Source organism: Tenrec ecaudatus, unplaced genomic scaffold, assembly GCF_050624435.1.
Source record: "Tenrec ecaudatus isolate mTenEca1 unplaced genomic scaffold, mTenEca1.hap1 Scaffold_753, whole genome shotgun sequence".
Classification (NCBI taxonomy): Eukaryota; Metazoa; Chordata; class Mammalia; order Afrosoricida; family Tenrecidae; genus Tenrec; species Tenrec ecaudatus.
In genome coordinates, this window is record NW_027459651.1 from 23786 (window position 1) to 48444 (window position 24659).

At 40.8% G+C, this 24659-nt stretch overlaps 1 pseudogene; it reads right to left on the bottom strand.

Annotated features, from left to right (window-relative positions):
* Window positions 1-9839: 9839 nt before the first annotated feature.
* Window positions 9840-10913, bottom strand: LOC142436883 (transcriptional repressor protein YY1 pseudogene; annotated as a pseudogene).
* Between the last annotated feature and the right edge of the window lie 13746 nt (window positions 10914-24659).

Here is a 24659-nt window from a genome sequence, read left to right on the forward strand (position 1 = left end):
AGGGGCGATACTGGGAGAGTAGAGGGTGAGTGGTTTGGAAAGGGGGAACTGATTACAAGGATCATCATGTGACCTCCTTCCTGGGAGACGGACGGCAGAGAAGGCGGGGAAGGGAGACACCGGATAGGGCAAGATATGACAAAATAACAATCTATAATTTATTAAGGGCTCATGAAGGAGGGGTGAGCGGGGAGGGAGGGGAAAAAGAAAAAGAGTACCTGATGCAAAGGTCTTAAGTGGGGTGCAAATGCTTTGAAAATGATTAGGGCAAAGAATGTACGGATGTGCTTTATGCAATTGATGTATGTATATGTATGGATTGTGATAAGAATTGTATGAGCCCCTAATGAAAAGTTAAAAAAAACAACAAAAAAACCACAACAGGAAACCCACCCTGACAGTCAACCAGCACTGACATCAGACGCTGGTTCCTGTGCTCACTGGATCCTGAGTGCCCCCTTCAACAGCACAGTCCTCTCCCTGCAGGGAGGTTTGTGCCTGGACTCACAGGGACTACCCTGTACTTTCAGTTCATCCTGCTTCTGGAGATGGCAAATCAGCTCTTCATGGAGCATAGGTCTTTGTGCCACCATCAGATAAAATTGTGCAACCCACTGAAAGCCCTCCCCTGGAAACTGACACACATTGGACACACCAGTTGTTACTGAAAGTGAGTACAGAGCCTGAAGGGGAGAATTCCAGAGACCACCAAGGCTTACTCAAGCCTCCCCTAGATTCCATCAGAGTTGTGTTTACATATAGGGGAGGAAAATGAAACTAAATAAAATAAGAATCAAATCAACAAACTCAATTACCCCCTATTGTTATGTTAATTCTAGTTCATAGTGTCCCTGCAAGACAGAGTAGAAATCCTTATGGTTTTGTAGACTGTAAGTCTTTAAGCAAATAAGCAGCTTCATCTGCCTTCCTCATAGTAGTTGATGTGATTAAACAACTCACTCTGCTATCAGTAGATGAGATGAGAAAAATTAGATTGGACTGGCAATCTCTAAAAAATATCCTGATAAGGACACAGGATATGGATCCGTATGCGAGAGAAGAATGTACAGCAGTAGTCAACATCTTTGACTCTGTGGAGAGTAGCAAGAAATAATAGTAACATGGTAAGTATATATACAATTACTGTCCCTGAAAAATATTTGAGGAAAATGTCAAATGGGGATCTAATGTGCTGAGATAACTAACTCCAAAAACAAACTGAAAATTTATCTTTGAAAAGAACTAAAGAGAGAAGAGTGACACAGTCTTCAGGAAATATAATGAAAGTCCTAAGCAAACAAGAGAAGGATATTGTTTGGAAACCAAATGTGAAATTATCACCTATGAGAATATCACTAATGAGGTTGAAATGTGAAATTATCACCTATGAGAATATCACTAATGAGATTGAATATCACATTTCTTTCAATCTCATCATAAATAAAAAACATCCTATAATCAATGTATCTTACTAGAAAATATGAACATGTTTTCATATATAAACATATAACAGCACAATCAAATCTAAGAAGGTCATTCCATTCCAACACAATGAGCATAATGAGACAAGGTAGAAACATTGCTTCTGAATTCTACCACAAGGTTTGTACATAAGACAGAGTTCTAAGGGCTAGCCCAAGCCAAGTGCAAGAAGAACAAAGCACAAACATTTGTCTATGAGAAAGAAGGTGATTCTCTAATGGGTGATTTTGTATTGAGGTAACCTGATCAACTTACTGGGCATCTGCTGGGTTACACTGACATTTAAGAAAGTTTTTCCTACCTCTCATTTTTTTCCTTCTCTCAGGGTAAGATTTGCATCTTAGCTGAGTGATCTTCCAGCCTCCATGGGATTCTCTGCACTTTCTCTTTTACAAACATTTCCCCCAATGAAGTGTATGCACTTAATAAACCTTGGTCTTTGCATCATGGGGCTGAGGTGAGCATTTATTTTTTGACCATATGAACACACTTGCATTAACAATTATGTTATACAGGGTTCTCCAGAGAAACAAAACCATAATGCTAATAATTATATATATATATATATATATATATATATATATATATATATATATATATATATATATATATATATATATATATAGAGAGAGAGAGAGAGAGAGAGAGAGAGAGAGAGAGATAACATAAGAAATAAATAATCTATAAAGCAGTACAAATGGCTCAGTGCAACTCACTCCAATGAGACAGCTGTGAGACAGTGGCAGTACTTCTAATCCTGAGGGCCTATAGAGTAATTCAGGCTGTCCGGCCACAGGCAGCAAACAGCAAGGCAGGTAGGTCACCAACAGCCAGATGACAGGGTCCAACAGCTCAAGAGCTGTATATTCCAATAGTGTGGCAGAGCAGGTCTTGAAGATACCTCAAATTACAGCGACACAGTCGATGGGATAGATGTCCCACAGGTAGTGTAGATTACAAATTAAGGCACAGAACAAGCAAGGCAGCCGCACACTGGTCTAATGATCAAAGAGCAAGAAACAAGAAAGGTGAGGCTCACCAAGCCATTTATCTCTCTGCCCTTTAATTAATCCCACATGTGTTTATCAGCCAGGTAGACACAATAAATTAACTACCTCAAGAGTGTAGGACGATAGACCTATCATTATTTGCTGCCATGTGAAGAGATCGGGTACAGTGTCTAAAATTGAACATATGCAAAGATGTTTTCATAAATGAGACATTCAATTTCATAAACTTGATAATGTATCATTGAAGAGAGTTATTGTGGTGGTTTAACATGGTTAAACTTGTTGACAGGGATGCTCAAAGGGCTTTCCTCAGTTGAATATTATTTTATTCATTGTAATATTGTACTTATTGTATGTGCAAAAATATACTCATATTTTGTAGCCAAAGAATGTGAGGATAAAAAGTTACCCACAGATTTTCCTAATTCCAATAAATGTAAGCTTGAGAAAATATCCAGAAATCAATCTTCTTCAAAATTTTCAAACTGGGCACTGGTATGCATTGACGCAAAACTTTCTTGAACAGGCCAATAATATTGATACAACTAAAATAACTTATCTCTAATTTGGAAAGTCTTGTTCTAACATGGAAACTGTACAGATGAAAATGTATGCTTTACTGAAAATGTGCAATTCGCTACATTTTTATATAGAAAACTCCACAATATTTACACGTTACTTACTTATTTTATACCTTATAAATAAACATACTCATTTTTTCCCAGCAAAAAGTATCAGATAACTCCTAGACACTGTCAATCGGGTTTTTTTTTTTGCCATTAACTATGAATGCAAAATCACTTACCATCCGTTGTGAATCCATTGCATTAAAATATCCTCAAATGAGTAATACATTAAAAAGATATAATTAAACCAATACCTTTATATTTGTTTTTTAAATCATTTTATTGGGACTCATACAACTTTTAATCACAATCCACATATACATCAATTGTGCAAAGCATATTTTTACATTCTTTGTCCTCATCATTCTCAAAACATATATTCTCCACTTCAGCCCCTGGCATCAGCTCCTCATTTTTCCCCTCCCTTCCCGCCTCCCTCATGAACCCATTATTATTTTGTCATATCTTATACTGTCCAAGTCTCCGTTCACCCACTTTTCTGTTGTCTATCCCCTAGGGAGGAGGTTATATGTGGACCCCTGGAACCGGTTCCCCCTTTCCACCCCCACTCCCTCCCCTCTCCCAGTATCACCACTCACACCACTGGTCCTGAAGGGATCATCCGCCCTGGATTCCCTGTGTTTCCAGTTCCTATCTCTACCAGTGTACATCCTCTGTTCTTGCCAGATTTGTAAAGTAGAATTGGGATTATGATAGTGTGCATTGGGCGCAGGGGGGGTGGGGGGGGGAGAAGAATTTGGAACTAGAGGAAAGTTATATGTTTCATTGTTGCTACACTGCACCCTGACTGGCTTGTCGCCTCCCCTTGACCCTTCCATTAGGGTATCATAAGTTGCCTACAGATGGGCTTTGGGTCCCCACTCCGAACTCCCCCTCATTCACAATGACAGGATATTTTGTTCTTTGATGCCTGCTACCTCATCCCTTCGACAACTCGTGATCACACAAGCTAGTGTACTTCTTCCATGTGGGCTTTGTTGCTTCTGAGCAAGATTGCCACTTGTTTATCTTCAAGCCTTTAAGACCCATATAGTCAATTGGTTTTCATTGGTCATTATGCTCTGCCACAATGTTATAGTGCCCTCTGAGTACGCATAAATTAAAATCGTGAAGTTTTAAGCAGTTAAAACCTGGAGAGAAAACATATTTAAAACGTAAAGGATGATCATGGTTGATCAATGAAAAGTGAAGTTAGCCAAAGAAGTAATTTACTAATGAACAAACCTGGTCTGATAATTGAGATTAACACAAAAAGTGTCATCAAGTATTACATTTTCTAATGGAGCAAATACAGAGAACACAATGGCAGGCTGTGGGCTGTAAGTGTACCCTCATTTGATGTTAAATATCATCCCATTGTCTCTTATTTTTCTTCGGGTTCCCCATTCTCTTTAGGTTAAATTCTTACTTGCTACCATTTAAATGAATATTTGCCTGTGTGCATCTGTGTGTGTGTGCACGCGTGTGCATGTGCATGTGTGAGCAAAGATGTTCCTGGAGCTCCCAAGCATTAGCTAAGAATGCCTCCCTACAGCAACTTAGAGGAATCTACCTAGGGTCTAATCTGCCTTCAGCTGGACTAAACCAAGGATGGCTACATTATGTTGATTTACTAATCATGCTGAAGTAATTACAGGGGATTGTGATTTAACTGCTTTATTTCCCAGCTCACTCTCAGGACCCAGTGAGGCAGATAATTCAAGGTGCTGAAATTGGGGTGGATCGATCTCAGATCAGGCTGTGCTGTGTGGAAAGCCAGTGGATCATCCGTGCTTGAATGTTTTGTGTGTCCTAAAGGTAAGAGACCCTGGAACCTGAGCAGGGGGATCTATATTATGACAGGTATCCTCAGCCAGTAGACCTGTAAGACAGGCTCAGGGAGGAACAATGCGTTTGCCTCTGTAAGTCCCTGGGGTTGAACTCAAAGGTATTAATGTCCAGGCCAGCATCAGAGAGAGCTTAGGCCGCTGTTGTTATCAGGAGTAACTCTTCGAGGACTTAGGTCTTCAGAAGTGAAGAGCCCAGCGTGCTGTGAGTGGGGGTTCCTGGCACTGGACATACAGGGTGCCCCTGGAATTGATGCCTTTCCAGCTTGGGGGTGAAGATAGAGTTCCTACTTGCAGTATGTCTTGTGAGCTTAAGATGTTAGCTGACAAGACTCTCAAAGAGACATGGACCCAAATATTTTAGAGTTGCCAGCTCTCACTATTAAAGGGGGTGTGCAAATTCTTCCTCTGAGTCTTTTTACCTAGGGCTGAGAGAAAGGCCAAGATCAATTTTGAAAAGTGGAGTCATGGATTCCAATGTAAGCTCCTTAATTTGCTACCTCCTCCATCTCTGGTGACATGCATGTCCCCTGGGAATGAGGGGAACAAGGGGGTCGATGACAGAATAACCAGTAATTAATTTGTTTTATTTAATGTGGGTTTCACCCTATCCTCCGGGGATAAACCAGGTTAAATGGTGATCTACAAATTAGTGAATAAGTGCTATTGCACCCTCAGCATCTTGCTTATTGGGTAACATCCCTACATATGTTAGAAAAGACTCCTTGAGACCAAGACGCAAAGATCAGAAATCAACAAGGGGCCCGTGATAGCCCTTGACCATGACGTTGTTTGTCATATTTAAACTCTATATAACTTCTTTATTTTTCTAAGTTCCTTGAACCAGATTCAAATGACTTAAAATTAACTGAAAATATTTTTGTGATTCTTAGGTTTGCCTGCCAACCTACTCAAGTTCTTATTGCTTGCGTAAAATCTGAGAGAGAAAATAGCTCCACACACATAATTAGCAAGATGAGTTTTTGATGGATTAGATTTGGGGTTCTGTTTAGGCTTGTAAGTGTATTAGACTCAGAGTCTGTATTTAAGACTAGAACCTATATCCTGGGATTAATCAGTGTTCCAGGTTCAAGAACAATTGCCGAGGAATAGAAATAGGAATTAAGTGTCGTGAGTCAGATGTTCGTGGACATATTAAAGGGCTTTATGTTTTGAAGGTTTAATGCCTAACATATTGTATTTGGAGTTGATTAGAGGCTTATGTGTTAAGGTATAAGGATGTAGAGCTAAGGTTTTAAGATTCTTATTTTCGGAGTTGGGTTTCTCAATTTGAGATTTAGGGTCATTAAGTTAGGTTTAAGGTTATAAAATAAAGTTTACCCTGTTACCTGATTTAAAAACTGGGATAAATGCATTATAGGTTAAGAGAGTATGGTGGTCGGATTGGTTAAGCATGTTAAGACTATTGTGGGTATCAGGATATGCTCAGGGTGTTAGTAGAAGTTCTGGTGGTAAGGGGCTTTTTCATGTACTTAGGGGGGTCAGTGCTTTAGGAAGTTGTTAGTAAGGAAGTTCAGCATGTTAATGTGTAAGGGTTAATGGTTTGGCAGTTGGAGATTAGCAATTAATGGTTAGAGTGTTCAATGCCAAAAATTATTTTTGTGTGTTGAAATGTAGCCTACAACTTTAAAAATATTTAATAGCTGTAGCATTTATGGTATATTTGGAATCTGTTACGTAAAGTATCATTAATTTATGATGATTCGAGGAATTACTATTTCTTCTCTTTGGAAGCCTCTTTTCTTCCTTTTAAAAAGTATTCCTTTTATGATTGGTCCATCTAGAAAATACTATAGAATTTTTAATACGGTATTGAAAGTGGAAATGTATGTTTGTCCTGCTTCTTAAGTGGGGTGTTTTTTTAATGAATATATTAGCACATCGAACTATACCTGTTTCATGTCACAGTTGTAGTTTTTTTACATGAAAAGCCTTTGACATTTTAAAACTAAATTATTTTATTGGGGCTCTTACAGCTCCTATTACAATCCACACATCAATTATAACTTGTACAATTGTATATACATTGCCATCATCATTTTCAAAATATTTTCGTTCTACTTGAGCCCTTGGAATCAGCTCCTCTTTTTTTCCCTCCCTCCACCACCTTTCTTCCCTCGTGACCACTTGATGAATTTTAAATTATTATTGTTTTCATATCTTACACAATCTGCTATTTTCCTTCACCCACTTCCCGTTGTTCATTCCCCTGGGGGAATGTTATAAGATGATCTTTGCAATCGGTTCCCCTTTCTCCCCCTTGTGGCCCCATCTTTCCCCTACCTTCATGGTATCATTACTCCCATTATTGTTCTTAGGGGTTTATCTCTCCTGGATTCCATGTACTATGTTGAGAGCTTTTATCTGTACCAGTGTACATACTCTGGTCTAGCCAAATTTGTAATGTAAAACTGGGGTCATCATAGTGAGGTGGAGCAAGCTTTAAAAAACGGAAGGAATGTTATATGTTCCATAGGTGCTATACTGTACCCTGGGTGGCTCATCCTTTCCTTGTGACCCTTCTGTGAGAGGATGTTCAATTGTTTACAGATGGACTTTGGGTCGCCAATCTGACACCCTTTGTTCCCATTGATATGATTTTTTGTTTGGGGTATTCTGATGCCCGATACCTGATCCCATGAACACCTTGTGGTCACACAGACTGGTGTGCTTCTTCCATGTGGGCATTGCTGCTTCTCAGATAGACGGCCTCTTGTTTAACTTCAAGCCTTTAAGATTCCAGTCTCTATATCTTTTGATAGCCAGGCATCACCAGCTTTCTTCACATTTGCTTATACACCCTTTTTGACTCAAGCAATTCTGCTGGGAAGATGAGAATCACAGAATGCCAGGTTATTAGCTTGCATTGAGGGAGGACTTGAGAAGAGGCCCAATGCCTTTGATTTTTAAATGTTCCTATTTTGTTTCTGTGCCTACTTAGACAGTTGACCCTCTTTTCTGTCAATGGGCTTATTACAGTGCTAATTTTCTCATGTAAAATGGGCTCTGGGACAAATTTCAATTCATCGTGGTATATAATCATTTTAATATGTTGTCTGAATCTGTTCCAAATATTTTAAAGAAATTTTAGTGTATATCCATTATCAGTATTGGGTTACAGTTTTCTTGCAGTATCATTATCTAACATTGGTGTCAGAGTATTTACTGGTCTGATAGAAAGTATTGGTTACCAAGGACTCAAGTAGAAAGAAAATGTTTTGAGAATGATGATGGCAACAACTGTACTAATGTGCTTGATACAGTGGATGTATATATGGATTGTGATAAGAGTTGTACGAACCCCCAATACAATGATTTTTTTAAAAAGAAAGTATTGAAGTAGTGGTAAGTGTCCTCTCACAACCATTGTTATATCTACACTCAATAACTTGAACTTAAACTACAAAACACTAAAGCGGTGTTTATTCATACCATCTCAGTACTCCGTATTAAGCTTTAATCTATGGTCTGTTTATGCTAGAAGTTTCTCCTGGGATTTTACTTCAATTCAATTGATTATAGCCCTTGCAAGCAACCTAAAACTCATTCAACTACCATTGATTCCAGGAACTGGCTGGACCCTCTGATCTTCCAGCTGACTCCTCATTCTAGAGGACTACATGATTTACACTCCCCTTGCCAGGAAAATAGTGACTATCACCTAATCATTGTGTGATGCCTGCAAAACAGAGCCCCAGTTTGGGAAAATACTCTGCCATATGACATGCTGTATGGATCTTAGAAAATGTCCTACAGCTCACCTCCAGAAGAATGTTATAAATCAATGAGGGGCAGCAATTTCTCAGTGAGTTTTGCATCACCTTTATTTTATTAGTTTTTTTTAAATAAAAGAAACCCATTCTTTTTTTTTTTAAGGAAAACTTGACTTGCTTTATTTAGCTTCCAATTTCTGGGAGGCTCAAGAATTAGGATAATTCTGGACAACAGAAGACAACAAGACTGTGCTTACAGAGCTCGTTCTGCCATTCCTGTCTGTAGGACCACCGTTTAATTGTCGCCCTCCCTGTGACATGGTGTGCATGCACATCTGATAGTCAAAGTACAGTATACTCTACAACCAAGCACCACATTCTGTAACTCAACAAGCAAAGGGAGCACACGCAATGTCAGCATCTGGCAGTATTTTTTGGAGAGGAAAAAAGGTAACTAAAATGGGTTTAAATTAACACCATGAAATCACATCTAATATTTGATACTACATGATTCAATACAGCTATACAATTATACAAAATGTGTCGACATCAAAGAATACAACCAAAATTAAGATAGCAAACAGAACCTATATAATATTTTTTGTACAGGAAAATACTTTTGAAGTCTGCATGTAACTGCCCATTCTTTTAAAGAAAATATACTACAAGCAAAGTTATCAACCTCCAGAAAAATCACACAGCATTACTAAGCATATCCCCCAAAAGTGTACAATATGCACACTTGGAGAATACAAAATTTAAAAAATTGTAAGCAACAGGTGAGATCCATATTTATAAAAATGTGAAAAGAAGTTCCGTTTTTAGTACTGTCATATAACGAATTGTCTTTTGATGCGAAGTTCATGAACTGTTCGCCTGCTGGGAGTACACTTTACAAAAACACTATTTTTTTTTGAAACGAGATTACGGAGCAAGATAGGGTATCTTAACAATGTCATCTTAATAAAGTTTGTGTTTTTAAAATGTTTACTACTTTATCAAAACATGTCCCTTAGGTATGTAGGATTCATTTTTAAAATTCTTTCCTGGAAACAATCTACAAAGGAGAGGCGCGTTGTCTGCCAGTCACTTCTGGAAAAGGCTTCTGGAGCTGAGAAGGAGCTACCTTCTCACGGTTTCTCACTGCTTGTTTTTGGCCTTAGCGTGTATTAAGATGTGAGATTTCAGGTCAGTAGACTCAGCAAACTTCTTGTTCACCTAGGGCCTGTCTCCTGCGTGGATCTGCACGTCTGCGCACAAATTGAAGTCCAGGGAAACCGCTTCCCACAGCCTTCAAACTTATACTGAAAGGGCTTGTCTCCAGTGCGAAGCAGTTGGTGTCGTTTAGCTTTGAGCTCTCGACAAAAGCCTTGCCGCACTCGGCACAGAGGTGGACGCAGGGCCGTGGGTGTCCAGGTGCCTCCTCCTGGCTGAGCTGTCCCTGAGCACCTTCGGGCATCCTTTGTGAGGGCAAGCTATTGTTCTCGGAGCATCATCTTCTTGAATTTTTCTTGGCTTCATTCTGGCAAATTCTGCCAGCTGTTTGGGGTCCAAGAGGTTGATGCCGGGGATCCCTCCGGGCGGGAGCATCTTTCCCATCATGTACTCCGATTAGTCAGGAGGGGAGTTCTCCCCAATGATCTGCTCCCCAGCCAGTCTCATGGTCAAGACCTTTTTTTCATCTGACGACCATAGGGTGACAGAGAACTGGTCCTCCAGCGTCTTGATTGATCTGCACCTGCTCATGCTCCCACTTCTTGTTGCCCGCATCGCCCCTGCCGGTGCCGCCGCCCCACAAGAGCTGTGGCTATCGCTGCTCTTGCGGCCGATGTAGTCATCGTTGTCCTCTTCGCCAATGCTGGCCGGCGCTGGAACTGGGATCGGGATCTGGCCCTCGAAGCCTTCCTCGGCGCCGACCACCAACTCACGTGTCTGCACCAGGATCGCCTCCTGGTGGTGGTGCACCTGGCTCGGGTCCACGGTGACCGGCGGCTGTAACGCGATCATGGACTGCTGCTGCTGGTGGTGGTAGCCGGTGTGCCCATGGCCGCTCCCGCCTCCGCGATCGTCCCAGTCCACGTCCTCCTCGCCCACCACCGTGGTCTCGATGGTCTCCACCTGGATGGTCTCCACCTCGATCTCACACAGCTCCACGATCTCGGCTGGCATCTCCGGGCCGTCCATGGCGCTGTGGAGGGTGTTGCCCGAGGCCATGGCTCCGGGCTCCGGGCTCCCGGCTGTATGAGGAGGCGTCCCGCAGCGGGGAAGGAAGGCAGAGGGAAGAACGCAGTGAGTGGGCAGGGCCCATTCCTTCTTTTAAACTAGAACTTAAATTCCAGTGAATGTCTCCTGAGCTTTTGTGCATTTGATGGCATGGAAATAACTTTTGTAAACATAACTATTTAGCATTTTGTGCACGCCTTGGGTGTTGATTAGTAATTTCTGAGGCTCTTGTTGTTGATAGTTCTGATGGTGTCCATTCTATCTTACAGGGACCTTGTGCACAAGGGAATGAAACTCTGCCCACCCCTGCAGCATTCTCACAGTTTAGGATGAACCCATTGCTTCAGTCACTGTGTCAATCCATGTAGTCGAGGGATTCCTATTTGTCACTGCCCCTCTAATTTACCAAAAAAAAAAAACAAAAAAAAAACATCCTTCTCCACGGACTGGTCACTTCTGACAACATGTCCAAAGTATTTAATGTGAGCTCTCACTTCCTACCCTCTAACTAGCACCCTGGCCTTACTTCTGCCAAAACAGATTTGTTTGCCTATTTGAATGCCCATGCACTATAATTCAACCACATTCATTCTTCTTATTTCTCCCTTATTCAATGTCCCACTTATATATGCATATGCGGTAATCGGCAATGCCATGGTTTGGGTCAGATAAACCTAGTCCTCAAAGTAACATCATTGTTTTTCAACACTCTAAAGAGGCTTTGTTAGGCAGATTTATCCAGTATAATGCATCTATTGAACTTATTATCACCTTTTAGTTCTTTTGTAATTTTCCATAAGCTGACAGTCTTTCCAGAAGAAGTTAATACTTAGTCAAGCTTAGATTAAGAATATTGATCAAGGAGGGAGCTGGAAGCCCACCTTCCTCTGAAACCAACCTGTCTCAGAGCCCTGAGCTGGAAGGCTGTCCCTAAGACCTAGAGGAATGATGACGTGGAGATTCCAGAAATGCATGGTGACTGGGCATAAGAGAGTCTAAAACAAATTGTGCATCTGTTTATTACCATGACTTGCAGATCAGTTTTAGAGGGGCCCTAAACCTTACCCTTTATCCTAGGACTGCAACCTCACACCCCTCTGCCTTCAGAAACACCCTGGGGGTTACAAAAGGGCTGTGCCAATGATGTCCAACTAGCCACTCAGACTAATGCTGCTCTCCTTTATCAAAGCACAGCCTCTCCCCACCACACTCATTTTGTTTTCCTCGCTCCAAGTTCCTGGTTAAGCATGTTTCACAAACTCCAGCCCAGACACTAGCTAATCCAGTCTCCCTAGAAGACCAAGACTATGGATGGGATATCCTAGAACCCAAGACAATAAGCCGTCTCCTTGTTTGTGTCGTTTTCCCTCTGTCAACATTACTTAGAGAGCTTGAAACCCATGCTCTAGTCCAAGATGACAGAATGGATGATAAGTCATCTCTTTCCTTAATCCATTTCATGTGCTTTTTTAAAAAGATAATTTTATTGGGGACTTGTAACAATCCACAATTCAATTGTATCAAGAATATTTGTACATATATTTCCATCATTCATTTCTAAACATTTACTTTCCATTGAGACCTTGGTATCAGCTCCTTTTATCCCCTCTCTTCCTCCCCCCCCACTCTTGTCACCCCTTGATAAATATTAAATTATTGTTATTTTTGTATCTTGCACTGACTGCTATCTCTCTTCCCCCATGTTTTGTGTGTTTATCCCCGGGGTGTGTGTGTGTGGTTATGTGTCTATCATTGTGATTGGCTCCCCCTTCCTCCCCTCCCCTCCCTGCCTTTCGCTTCCCCGACTGGTATCAATACTCCCATTCCTGTTCCTAGATTCGGTATGTTGTGAACTCTTATCTCTTTTCTGTACCTGTGCACATGCTCCAGTCTAGCCCACAGGGAAAGGCAGAATTGGAGTCATGATAGTGGGGTGTGAGGAAGCCTCAAGGAACCTAATAATATTTGTGTTTCATCAGTGCTATCCTGCCCCCAGGTTGACTCATCCTTTCAGTGTGACCCTTCTGTAAGGGGATGTCCCATTGTTTACAGATAGAGGTGGCGTCTCTACTACAACCCCCCTCATTCTCAGCAATGTGTTGGGGGGTTTTGCTTGCTTCTTTGTGGTCTTATGAAGCCTATTACCCTATCTCTTTGACACCTCATGATCACACAGGATGATGAGCTTCTTCCATGTGGGTCCATTGCTTCTCTACTAGATAGCCTCTTTTAAACTTCAAGCCTTTAAAACCTCAGATAGTATATATTTTGATAGCCAGGCACTATTCTCCTTCACCACATTTGCTTACGTACCCATTTTGTCTTCAGTGATCATGCTGGTATGGTGAGCATCAAAGAAGGTCAGGTTGTTAGAGCAAAGTGTTCTTGCATTGAGGGAGGGCTTGAGCAGAGTCCCAAAGTCCATCTACTATCTTAGTGTATTGCCTTATAAATATATGCATGTAGGTCAAGATCTCTATTTTCAGAATTAATGTATTTACATATGCACAGACCTATGCTTATACCACTATCCATAGCTTTGCTTCCTAGATCTTTCTTCTGTTTCCTTTTACCTTCCTCCTTACCCTACCATCATGCTTGTCCTTCTTCCACCTATTAGTAATTCCTCTCAACTAGATTGCTGTTGCTTCATCTGCTGTCTAAAAGTGGTCATAATCCCAGGCTTGCAGAGACCCTCTGAGAGCTAGTCACAAGACCTCACCCTGGAGTTCCCCCGTGCTGCTGTGCACCTTGTGCCTACAGTCTAGGGCTTTGCATTTCTCCTCCACAGGCAGGAAGAGAGTGACTGCATCAGCCATTACCTTCCTTCATCTCATGTATTTTTAAGCTTCTTCCCTCATTCACCTTGACTCTTAGTATCATCTGTCTACCTACACCTTGTCATTCCTTATTGGTAATGTGCTGTCTTTCACAAAAGCCATAACATTGGGCATCCTTAAACACAAGAGCTGTAGAGACTAGAAAATACACCTCCCTCTGGGCTTTTGTTCTTGTTAAGGTTGTCTCTGCCTTAGCCAAGTCCCCCTAGTATTTCCTGCTTTATTTCATTTTATTTATTGTTGTTCACCTCTAAAACATCTTTCACTGGTTGCCACACTCTACTGTGGTACCACACTCTATTACTGTGGGCTTCTAAATGTGCTCCACTAACCATACACATTTGTTCACACACTATAAATATTATACAGTTTCCATGGGATACAAGGAGTTTGAAGCAGGATGAACTTTGACGAAATACTCAGAATCTGTTGAATGTCACAGTAAGAGAAACATTTACATTGGTATCAACACATAAACATACAGTAATTAGCTGGATGAGATAGTGGGAAAAAAGAAACATGAACAAGTGTGTGACTACTACTTAAAATACATATAAATAATTTCTGATTCTTTAGTTAGATGATCATTAAAATATTGGGGGGATTTTCTTTAAAAATCTTTCTAAGTTCTGGAAAGCAAGGGCTTGTTTGTGTTATATTCAGATAATGAAGTATAAAAATAAACTAAAACATAAATGGAAAGAAATAATTCTAAATGGGCAACTGATTATAAGGCTCTACATATAACTTCCTCCCTGGGGGATGGACAACAGAAAAGTGGGAGAAGGGAGACGTCAGACAGTGTAAGATATGACAAAGCAATAATAATTTCGAAATTATCAAGAGTTCTTTAGTGAGGGAGGAAACGGGAGGGAGGGGGAAAACTGAGGAGCTGATGCAAAGGGTTCAAGTAGAAAGCAAATGTTTTGAGAATTATGATGGCAACACATGTACAAATGTGCTTGACAAATGGATGTATGTATGGATTGTGAGAATTGTATGAGCCACCAATAAAATGGTTTTTAAAAAGAGAAATAATTGTTACTAGAAACAGTGCACAATAAATAACAGCAGCAACAAAACCATTGATCACATATCACACTTTTCTTAATTATTTTTAAAGCACAATACTAGTGTTTTAATGGCACAAAAACAATTGACACAGTGAGTTCATTGACTTGGACTGAAACAATATGTTGTGCCTGAAAAATCACCTAAGGTAATATCAAATTCATCTGTGTGGTTTAATGCTGTAGGACAACCTTTAACAATGTAGATCTATACTCAACCTAAGCATTTACCTCCCAAGTCTATACAGTACTTCAGATTCACTGTTTTCATTTTGGGAAGACCTGGAATCCATTCATCCTCTGAGATAAAGAAATATCTCCTGTCTGACATGAATGTCAACTAAGGGGGCTGAAGAAAAGAGGAGAGTACCCTAAATTTAGAGGGGGTCCTCTATTTAATGCAAACACTCAGATTGGAGCATGGTTTTGAGGCCACAAGGAAGCACTTAGGGTAAGAAGTACAGGCCAAGAAACTGACTTGCCCTACTCAATATTATCTACTGCTAAGTTTCAGGTCACAGATTTGCCAGAGAGAAATATCGTCCAGTTGAGGGAGCTAAAACCTGGGAATACTATCTTTCACGTCTATGCATGACAAGGGAAGATTTCAACATTTGGCTGGTGTGTGAACCAAATTCATTCAACCAACTCCAAACTTTCTAGACTTCTGCTTCTTGTATGTAAAGAATGCATCAATTTGACTTCAAGAAGCTTGAGCTTCAAAATGGTATTAAAGATGCCTAGGGTATTTTCATTATCCAGATAAAGGTTAGATAGGACTTGTTGGGAACACTATGTCCAATAGCTGAGGGTTGTCTATAATGTAAGAGCATGGCAGGGGAGGGGAACAAAGACGGGGCTTCATAAAGCTTCGTGATAGCTATTGCTATCAAATGTATATATGGTATAATCCACTGGATTACTGGGATGATCTTCCTTATGTGATTTAGGCCTCGTTATGTAAGGCGTCAACCTCATAGTTTGGGACTTGGTTCATTGGGATGGGCAACAGAACTTCCTGTGTAGAGTCTGGATATAAAGCTCTACCAGAGGACATGGGTTATCCGATTGTCTAGTGTCAGAATTTCTTCAGCCCTACAGTTTTCTTTATTCACTTCATGCAGTGAAACATTTTCTATAGGTTTTTAAAAATGGGATATTGAGCTCTTTCACGGTTTAGAAATGTAATAGTCTCAGGACTTCATTAACAGAATGAATCTGATGGCAATGTATCCAGTTGGTCAATATGTGGGAATTACTTTTTATTGATGGTGATACTTAGACTGGTAGACACACTCCTCATTCGTAATGACCCTTTGCACAACAGAAGGAAATCCTGCCTAGTCTTTCACTATTTCCACAATGCCTGCCATAATTAGCCCCTGTATTGTTAAACTACACCCTATGGTTAAAATACAGCCATTGAATGTGGTTCTATTTTTTGGTTAATCTTAAAAAAAACAACCATGTTTTTTTTCTCTGGACTATTCCATTCCTGTAATATGTCTCATGTCTGAGGGAATGATACCTCAACGTCTTTGATTTTAATGACATTTTTCCTGAACTTCTTCGAAGAGACTAAAAACAAAAAAGTACAAACTCACTGTGATAGAGAGGACTGAAATTCATAACAGCCTAATAGGAGAGGGTGGAGCTGTCCCAGTGGGTTTCTTACACTGGAACTATGTGTGGGAATAGAAAGCCTTATTTTTCTCCAGTGAAGTGGCTGGAAGTTTCAAATTACTGACTGAGCAGTTAGCAGCCAAATGTTTCATTAGTGCTCCTTCCAAGATAATTTTTTTATTCTTCTCCCTGTCTGTGGTATATTCAATATTCTGCACAAATAAAAAATAAAATAAATTAATATATAATTTTACTCATTGTCCACTTTTAAAAAATGGATATGTTGTAATGAATATACCATGGTCTGACTTGAGCCAAGCTCCCCATGTTGATTTCAACACTTCAAGTGGATCCTTTATAGAAGATTTTCTCCAAAAAATATGTTTTTGGATTTATTGATAGTTTTTGCCACGGATTATGGATCCAAATAAAATAAAAACCTTTTTTTTCACTGTAGCAATAATGAAACTCACAACCTTCTTCTAGTTCTTAAACACTTCCTCTCACCCCATTATCATGATCCCAATTCTAACTTGAAAACCTGGTTAGACCACAGGATGCACAGCAGTGCAGATTTGAACTGTAAACACAGGGAATCCAGGACAGATGAACCCCTCAGGACCAGTGGAGAGAATGGCAATTCCGGGAGGGAAGGGGAGGTAGAAAGGGGAAAGCTATCACAAAGATCTACATATAACCTTATCTCTGGGGGATGGGCAACAGAAAAGTAGGTGAAGGGAGACACTGGGCAGTGTAAGAGAAGATAAAATAATAATTTATAAATTATCAAGGGCTCATGAGGGAGGGGGGAGCAGGGAGAGAGGGAAAAAATGAACAGCTGATGCCAAGGGGAAAAATCATATCATTGTGAATGATGGGGAGTTAGGAGTGGAGACCCAGACCCATATGATTGTGATTGGTTCCCTCTTTTTATCCCACTTTCCCCTTACCCTTATGGTGTCACTACTCTCATTATTTGTCCTGATGGGTTTATCTCTCCTGGATTCCCTGTGATTCCAGTTCTTATCTGTACCAGTGTACATCCTCTGGTCTAGCCAGATTTCAAAGGTAGCTTTGGGATCATGGTAGTAGGGGGGAGGAAGAACAAAGAGCTGGATGAAAGTTGTATGTTTCTTCAGTGGTATATTGCACACTGACTGGCTGCTTTCCTCCCCATAACCCTTCTGTAAGGGGATGTCCAGTTGCCTACAGATGGGTCTTGGGTCTCCACTCTGAACTCCCCCTCATTCACAATGATATGATTTTTCCTCTTTGATTCCTGATACCTAATTCCACTGAAAGCTTGTGTTCACACAGGCCGGTGTGCTTCTTCCATGTGGGCTTTATTGCTTCTGAGCTAGATGGCAGCTTGTTTATCTTCAAGCCTTTGAGACCCAGATGTTTTATCTTTTGATACCCGGTCATCTTAAGCTTTCTTTACCACATTTGCTTATATACCGCTTTGTCTTCAGCAATCCTGTCAGGAAGGCAAGCATCATGGAATGCCAGATTAATAGAACAAAGTGTTCTGGCTTTGAGGGAGTACTTGAGTAGAGGCCCAATGTCCATCTGCTACCTTAATACTAAACCTATAAATATATGCACATCATCATATATAAATATATTTATATATATACATGCCTGTATTTAGCCGTCTATAAATGCCCTTTGCCTCCTAGTTCTTGCCTCTATTTCCTATTCCTTTCCTCATGTCCCACTCTCATTCTCAGCCTTCATTTGGGGTTCAGTAATTCCTCTTAGTTACTTTGCCCTTTTTCAAGCCCTACCTGGTCTCCCACTCCCTCCTTGCCATTGATTTTGGATCATTTGTTGTTCCTATGCCCCTGGGTTTGTAAACACATACTTCCTTTCCCCTACTCCCCCTCTCCCAGATAATCCCGGAACTGCCGATTCCATTGTTTTTCCTCCAGATTCTTTGTCCCGCCTAACTTATCTGGATAGACCCACAGAGATAATAATATGCACAAAAAATAATACAGCAAAAAAAAAAAGCAACAAAAGAAACAAAACAACAACAAAAAGAAAAGCCTATGAATCAGCAGTTCTCAACTAGTGGGTCGTGACCCCTTTGGGGGGGATCGAATGACACTTTCACAGGAGTTGCCTGATTTATAACAGTAGCAAAATTACAGTTATGAAGTAGCAACAAAAATAATTCTATGGCTGGGGGGTCACCACAACATGAGAAACTCTATTAGAGGTTCCTGGCATTAGGAAGTTTGAGAACCACTGCTGTAATAGTTCAAAGTCTGTTTGTTGACCTTTAGGAGTGTTTTCTGGTGGAGTGTGATGAGGTGCCACTCTCTGGCCCCAAAGTTTATTTTTCATATTCCCTTGGGACTCAATGCTCTGCTCCCCTTGCTGTTCTGTCACACACCTTTAGTGTTTTGCCTCGGTGTCGTGGGGTCAGATTGAACACAATTCCCAGTGTCTCCAGTGTTGTTCCCCATAGTGCTATGGGTCAGTGAGGGATGTCGTGCCTTGTAGTGGGGCCAGCCCTATAGTCCTCTCTCTGTATTGACTGTTCTGAGCTGTGATATCGTCCTCAGGGCTTGGTGGCCCAGCATGTGCCCCAGCATGTGCCCCGCTCTCTCTTCCACCCCCTTCCTTTGCACCTGTGTGCTCTGATCAGACATGTCCCTCTCCCTGAGCTGTAGTTTCAGTGTGGTCCTCTGAAGTACATTCTTCTGGGCGGAGGGGAGACTATCCACGTAGTTGGGATTGTGGTCAGCCCCTCAAACCTCTCTATTGGTTCCCTTCTTCATGCTAGTATGCTTCATTCATGTCATGTTGCACCGGCTGAACTCTGGCCCCTCTTTCCCTGTGGAGATAAACTATACCCTCCCCTTGGGTGGTTAGTACCCTGTTGTCCTGCATCTCATGTCTTTTTTTCTTTTTCCTTTTTGCTCCCTCATTTTGAATTCGTTTCCATATGTATCCCTAAATTTGGGCTGGCCCCTGCCATACTACCTGGACCTCGCCACAGGAATGTTTGTATACACGAGCTTTTCGCCTATGCCCCTTTTGCATAAAATAAAAATTTTGATTTAAAATTTGCTCAAACTATTAGGAAAGTTGGGGAGGTAGAGGGGTAAGGAAGTGGTGTTAACAAACACAGGGACAAGGGATCAACATGGGACCCAAAATGGTAGTGAGGGGAGAGTGGCAGGCCTGGTGGGGAATGAGCAAGGGTAAGGTTGCGTAGAGAAAAGGTATAGCTGTAGCCTAGGTGGGGACGGAGCATGGTAGTAGGGCAGGAGGGAAGTCAAGGGAGATGGAGGAAAGAGCTAGGAGTCAAGGGGCATTTATGGAGGTCTACACAAAGACATGTACATGCAAATATATATATGGAAATAGATCTATGTGCCTATATTTATAGGTTTAGTATTAAGGTGGCGGAAGGACCTTGGGGCTCTACTGAGGAACTCCCTCAATGCATGACTACTTTCTTTTATTAAATTGGCACTATACAATGCTTACCCTCCCGACACAACTGCTGAAGCCAAAGCGGGTGAACAAGTAAATGTGGTGAAGAAAGCTGATGGTGCCTGGCTATCAAAAGATATAGTGTCTGGGGTCTTAAAGGCTTGAAGATAAACAAGCGGCCATCTAGCTCACAAGCAACAAAGCCAACAAAGAAGAACACACCAGCCTGTGCGATCACGAGGTGCCAAAGGGACCAGGTATAAGGCATAATGCAAGAAAAAAGAAAAGAATATATGTGTGTGTATATGTGTGTGTGTGTGTGTGTGTGTGTGTGTGTGTGTGTGTGTGAGTGTGTGTATACCATAGTGAATGAAGCGGAAGTGCAGAGTGGAGACCTAAGGCCCAAGTGTCGGCCACTGGAGATCCCCTCATAGAGGGGTTTAGGAGAGGAAATGGGTCAGTCAGGGTGCGAGGTAGTACTGGTGAAGAAAGCAGCTTTCACCGAGATCCTGGATGCTTCCTCCCCCCAACTACCATGATCCGAAATCTACCTTGCAGGACTGGATAGGGCAGAGGTTGTACACCGGTGCATATGGGAGCTGGAGGCACAGGGAATCCAGGGTGGACGATAACTTCAGGACCAGGGGTATGAGAGGCAATGCTGGGAGAGTGGAGGGTGAGTGGGTTGGAAAGGAGGAACTGATTATAAGGATCCACATGTGACCTCCTCCCTGGGAGAGGGACAGCAGAGAAGGGGGGAAAGGGAGACTCTGGATAGGGCAAGATATGACAAAATAACAATCTATAAATTATCAAAGGCTAATGAGGGAGGAGGGAGCGCGGAGGGAGGGGAAAAAGAGGACCTGATGCAAAGGGCTTAAGTGGAGAGCAAATGCTTTGAAAATGATTAGGGCAAAGAATGTACGGATGTGCTCTCTACAATTGATATGTGTATATGTATGGATTGTGATAAGAGTTGTATGAGCCCCTAATAAAATGTAAAAAAAGAAGAAGAAGAAGAAGAAAAAAAGAATGACCAGAGCAGATCTTCTAAGAGCTTCTTTGAAGAAGACCAGCAGCATCTTGTACAGAAGATCATTGTAGGTCTTCTATATTGCAAAGCAGATCAGCAACATCTTGGCAAGGAAGACCAGAGCAAGTCTTACATCAGCACCCATTAAGGAAGACCAGTGATATCTTGTAAGGAAGATCATTGCAGGTCTCAATCAATTTCTTGCAAGGAAGTTCAGCTAAATCTTGCAAGGCAGATCAGAACAGGTCTTCTCTCGCAATTTGCAAGGAAGAACAGCAACATCTTGCCAGGAAGATCAGAGCAGTACTCTATCAGCATCTTCCAAAAAAGATCAGTGAAGCTCAGACCAGGTCTTCTATCAGCACCTTTTAAAGAGTATCAGCGACATCTTGTAAGACAGATAAGAGAATATTTTCCCAGCATCTTGCAAGGAAGCTTAGTAACATCTTGCAAGAAAGACTTTTATCTGGTCTTCTGTCACCATCTTACAAGTCAGATAATCGATGTCTTTCAAGGAAGATGTGGGCATGTCTTGTAAGTAAGATCAACATCTTGAAAGGCAGATCAGAGCAGGTCTCTGTCAGCATTTTTCAAGGAAGACAATGACCTATAAAGAATTGGATATTTGAAGACCAAATTAACAATTTGAATGATTACATCAAATATGTTATAGCAGTGAGTAGTATAAACACTTTCTTAGTATAATCAACTCATTAAGCTAGAGTGATATGATAACTGCAGCATTTCATTTCAACATTACAATTTTGAGGATGTCCCTGGATTTTCCAGTATTTCCTCCATTTTCATATAGGCTAACTATGAGTCAGTGCTGAGGGTATGTAGGATTCTGGACCAATTCCATATCTCTTAACAACAAGAACAGCCTAAAACATCTTTACAATGACAGACATTTTATGATTCATAAATAGAATTCATGAATTATATAAAAAATTATTCTCACCACCAGAATGCAAATCTCCCTACACAATTCTTAGTAGGTTAGACGCCTCTATTCTAATGTGAAAATACTGTGACAGTCTCTTATTTAGCTCTATGTTATCTCCCCGGACTTGTAGCTGATCCACACTTATGTCACACCTTGCAGTCATCTCAGCAACACCAACAACAGCATTCTAAAAGCAATGCCTTTTCCTTAAATGTCAGAGATTTTTAATAGAAAGTGAAACAAAACAAATACAAATGTAAACCCAAGAAGCTTAAAAGGGAGAATTTACCATAATTTAAAAAATTCTTTAAATCCTCCAAAATAAATACATCACAATGTGTCAATTTCCCTCTTGAATAAATGTGAGATTAAACTTGGAACCCCTAATAACACAAAGAGTTCCAATGTTTAGCAGCTGAGAAGATGTTTCATTTCTCCTCAGAGACACTTTAACAGATAGGCCTGGTGGCTGACTTTTGAAAAAAAAAAAACAACCTTTAAAAACACTGAGGCAAAATTTTCAGACAAACATGAGACACTGTAAAATAAAAACAACCAAATATCAAATGTTCTTGAAAAGCTCTGGAAACTTAGAATATGAAGACAACTGTCTTTCACATGCAAAAGATGTCCTGTGAGATTGTCACTAGAACAACCAGGGACAGCGAGATGAAGAGCCAGGACTCCACCATGACTTTCACTGTCTCCCTCTATCTCCAGGCAACAGCTGCCATGAACAATGGTGGGAGAATTCTATGGACAGCCGCTCCAGAGGGGCAATGGATGAAGCCTCATGTTGCAACATAACTCTGGATGGGAAGCTCCAAGATGCTGAGTGGGTCCCTGTGCTCATTCTGACGAATCTACTCCAAAAGGAATCCTGACCCATGAAGGGTAAGCTGCATCTGCTCAGACCTCAGGAAGGGCCAACTGGGTGGGTGACCTCCGTCCTCTGATATCTTGGCCCCAGCACCCTTAGTCACTGAATGTTATTGAATCAGTGCTTCCCTGTGAGTTTCAGAGACTGTGCCCTTTACTAAAGAAGAAAGCCTCACTTTTAGTCCCATCCCGCCACCCTTACACCGTGCCAGAAATGTTTAGGAAAAATTCTAGTCACACTTCTCACCTTTTCAATTCACAGTTGTAGGGGCTGTCAAGGCTCAGATATCAGTCTGGACCACTCTCTTGACTCAAGTAGGTGAGGGCTAGAGGAATCCAAGATGGGCACGTGGGATGGTAGGCTGCTTCCTCCCAGGTTATTCAGAAGGATGAATCCAAGTTATGTAGGAAACATGGCTTTCATGCTGAAAGCTGCTGAGGTCTCATTTAGAAGCACTAGGGTAAACTTTAATCATATACCATAAAGGGTGACAATTTTATTTTTACCTCTCTTTCCTTGGATAGATTGTCATTTATTTCTTTCTTATAATGAAAGTTGGTGTGGATTATTGCTAAAAGCTATTCTATATCATTTAAAATCATTAAGGTTAACTTTAATCATATCACATGCATTGTGATGATTTCATTTATATATAGTCTTTATTATTTATCCGTTACACATTTTCTGGTTACTGATGACTATGTAGCTTTTATTTTAAAATTGTTATTTGTATTTATTGAATTTTGGGGGTCAAAAATGGATGAAATCCATCTGCAGTCACCAACACACTCTGTTCCACTAGATGCACACTGGGAAGTGGCCAGCTGAAAGGCTAGTGGAAGCTCCCAGATTTCTGTGACGCAGCGGGAGCCCAGAGATGCAAACCCTCACTGTCCTGCTGGGCAGAATCCTGGGTGTGGTGTCTGAGAGGAGTGCTGGGGGCTGTCTGCTCAGGAAGGATGTCTCTGTCCACTTTCATAGGTGAGTCCTCATTGATGTTGAGAGACAGCGGCATGGAGTCTGAACCCTGCCTTTCACGGATTTTGCTCAAGGATCCTCCAGATGCCCACCCCAATAAATCCCCCAGTTGTACTGTCAATCTCTTACTGAGTCTGTTCTAGACCATGTGTTCCACGGGGTGGAAGCTCTTCTTAGTTTTTCCCTGTGATCTGTTATATCAGGCACAGAGAGAGGCATCATCACTGAAGGTACCGACCTAAACTGGGAACTAGAAGGAAATCTATAATAAGGAAGATATAAAATATTGAAAACAGGACTTGATTTTAAAGTCTCATCCTGGAAGGACTACAAAAACACAAATAATCTGACTTTCTTAGGAAACATAAGCATCATATATAACAAATAAGCATTACTTGTCATTAGAGTGTAAGGTTAAACAGTGAGATACCATCACATAGTGTTTGAAATGAAAGGACACCAAAAAAAACACACACAATAAAACAGTCAATTGAGAAGTAGATGCAACAAAGACAGATCATATCTAATGTTACTGCATTTATAGTTGTCAGAAGGCATCAAACACGGTGTTGTACTTCAGAGTATGGTCAAGAATATACGTTAGCTATATTTATTTTTCATCTATAATGATCCCAAATAAATTTAAATACCATTCTGATGATTTCATTAAATTTCTGTTACCAAATTGATTGATAATGGATTGAATTGTAACTAAAATTTAAAAGTTGAAACATTTGGAAATATTTCCACCCTAATATCTAGAAAAACAATATGCTGATTATCTTTGGATTCAGTGATCTTAGTATAGTACAAACTCTTGAGTCCATGGTTTACTTAGTTTTTCTCTTGAGAATGCAAAAATGTCTCATCAGGAGCATAAAGAATTTATTTGCATTTCCTCCGATGCAAGTTCATTTATT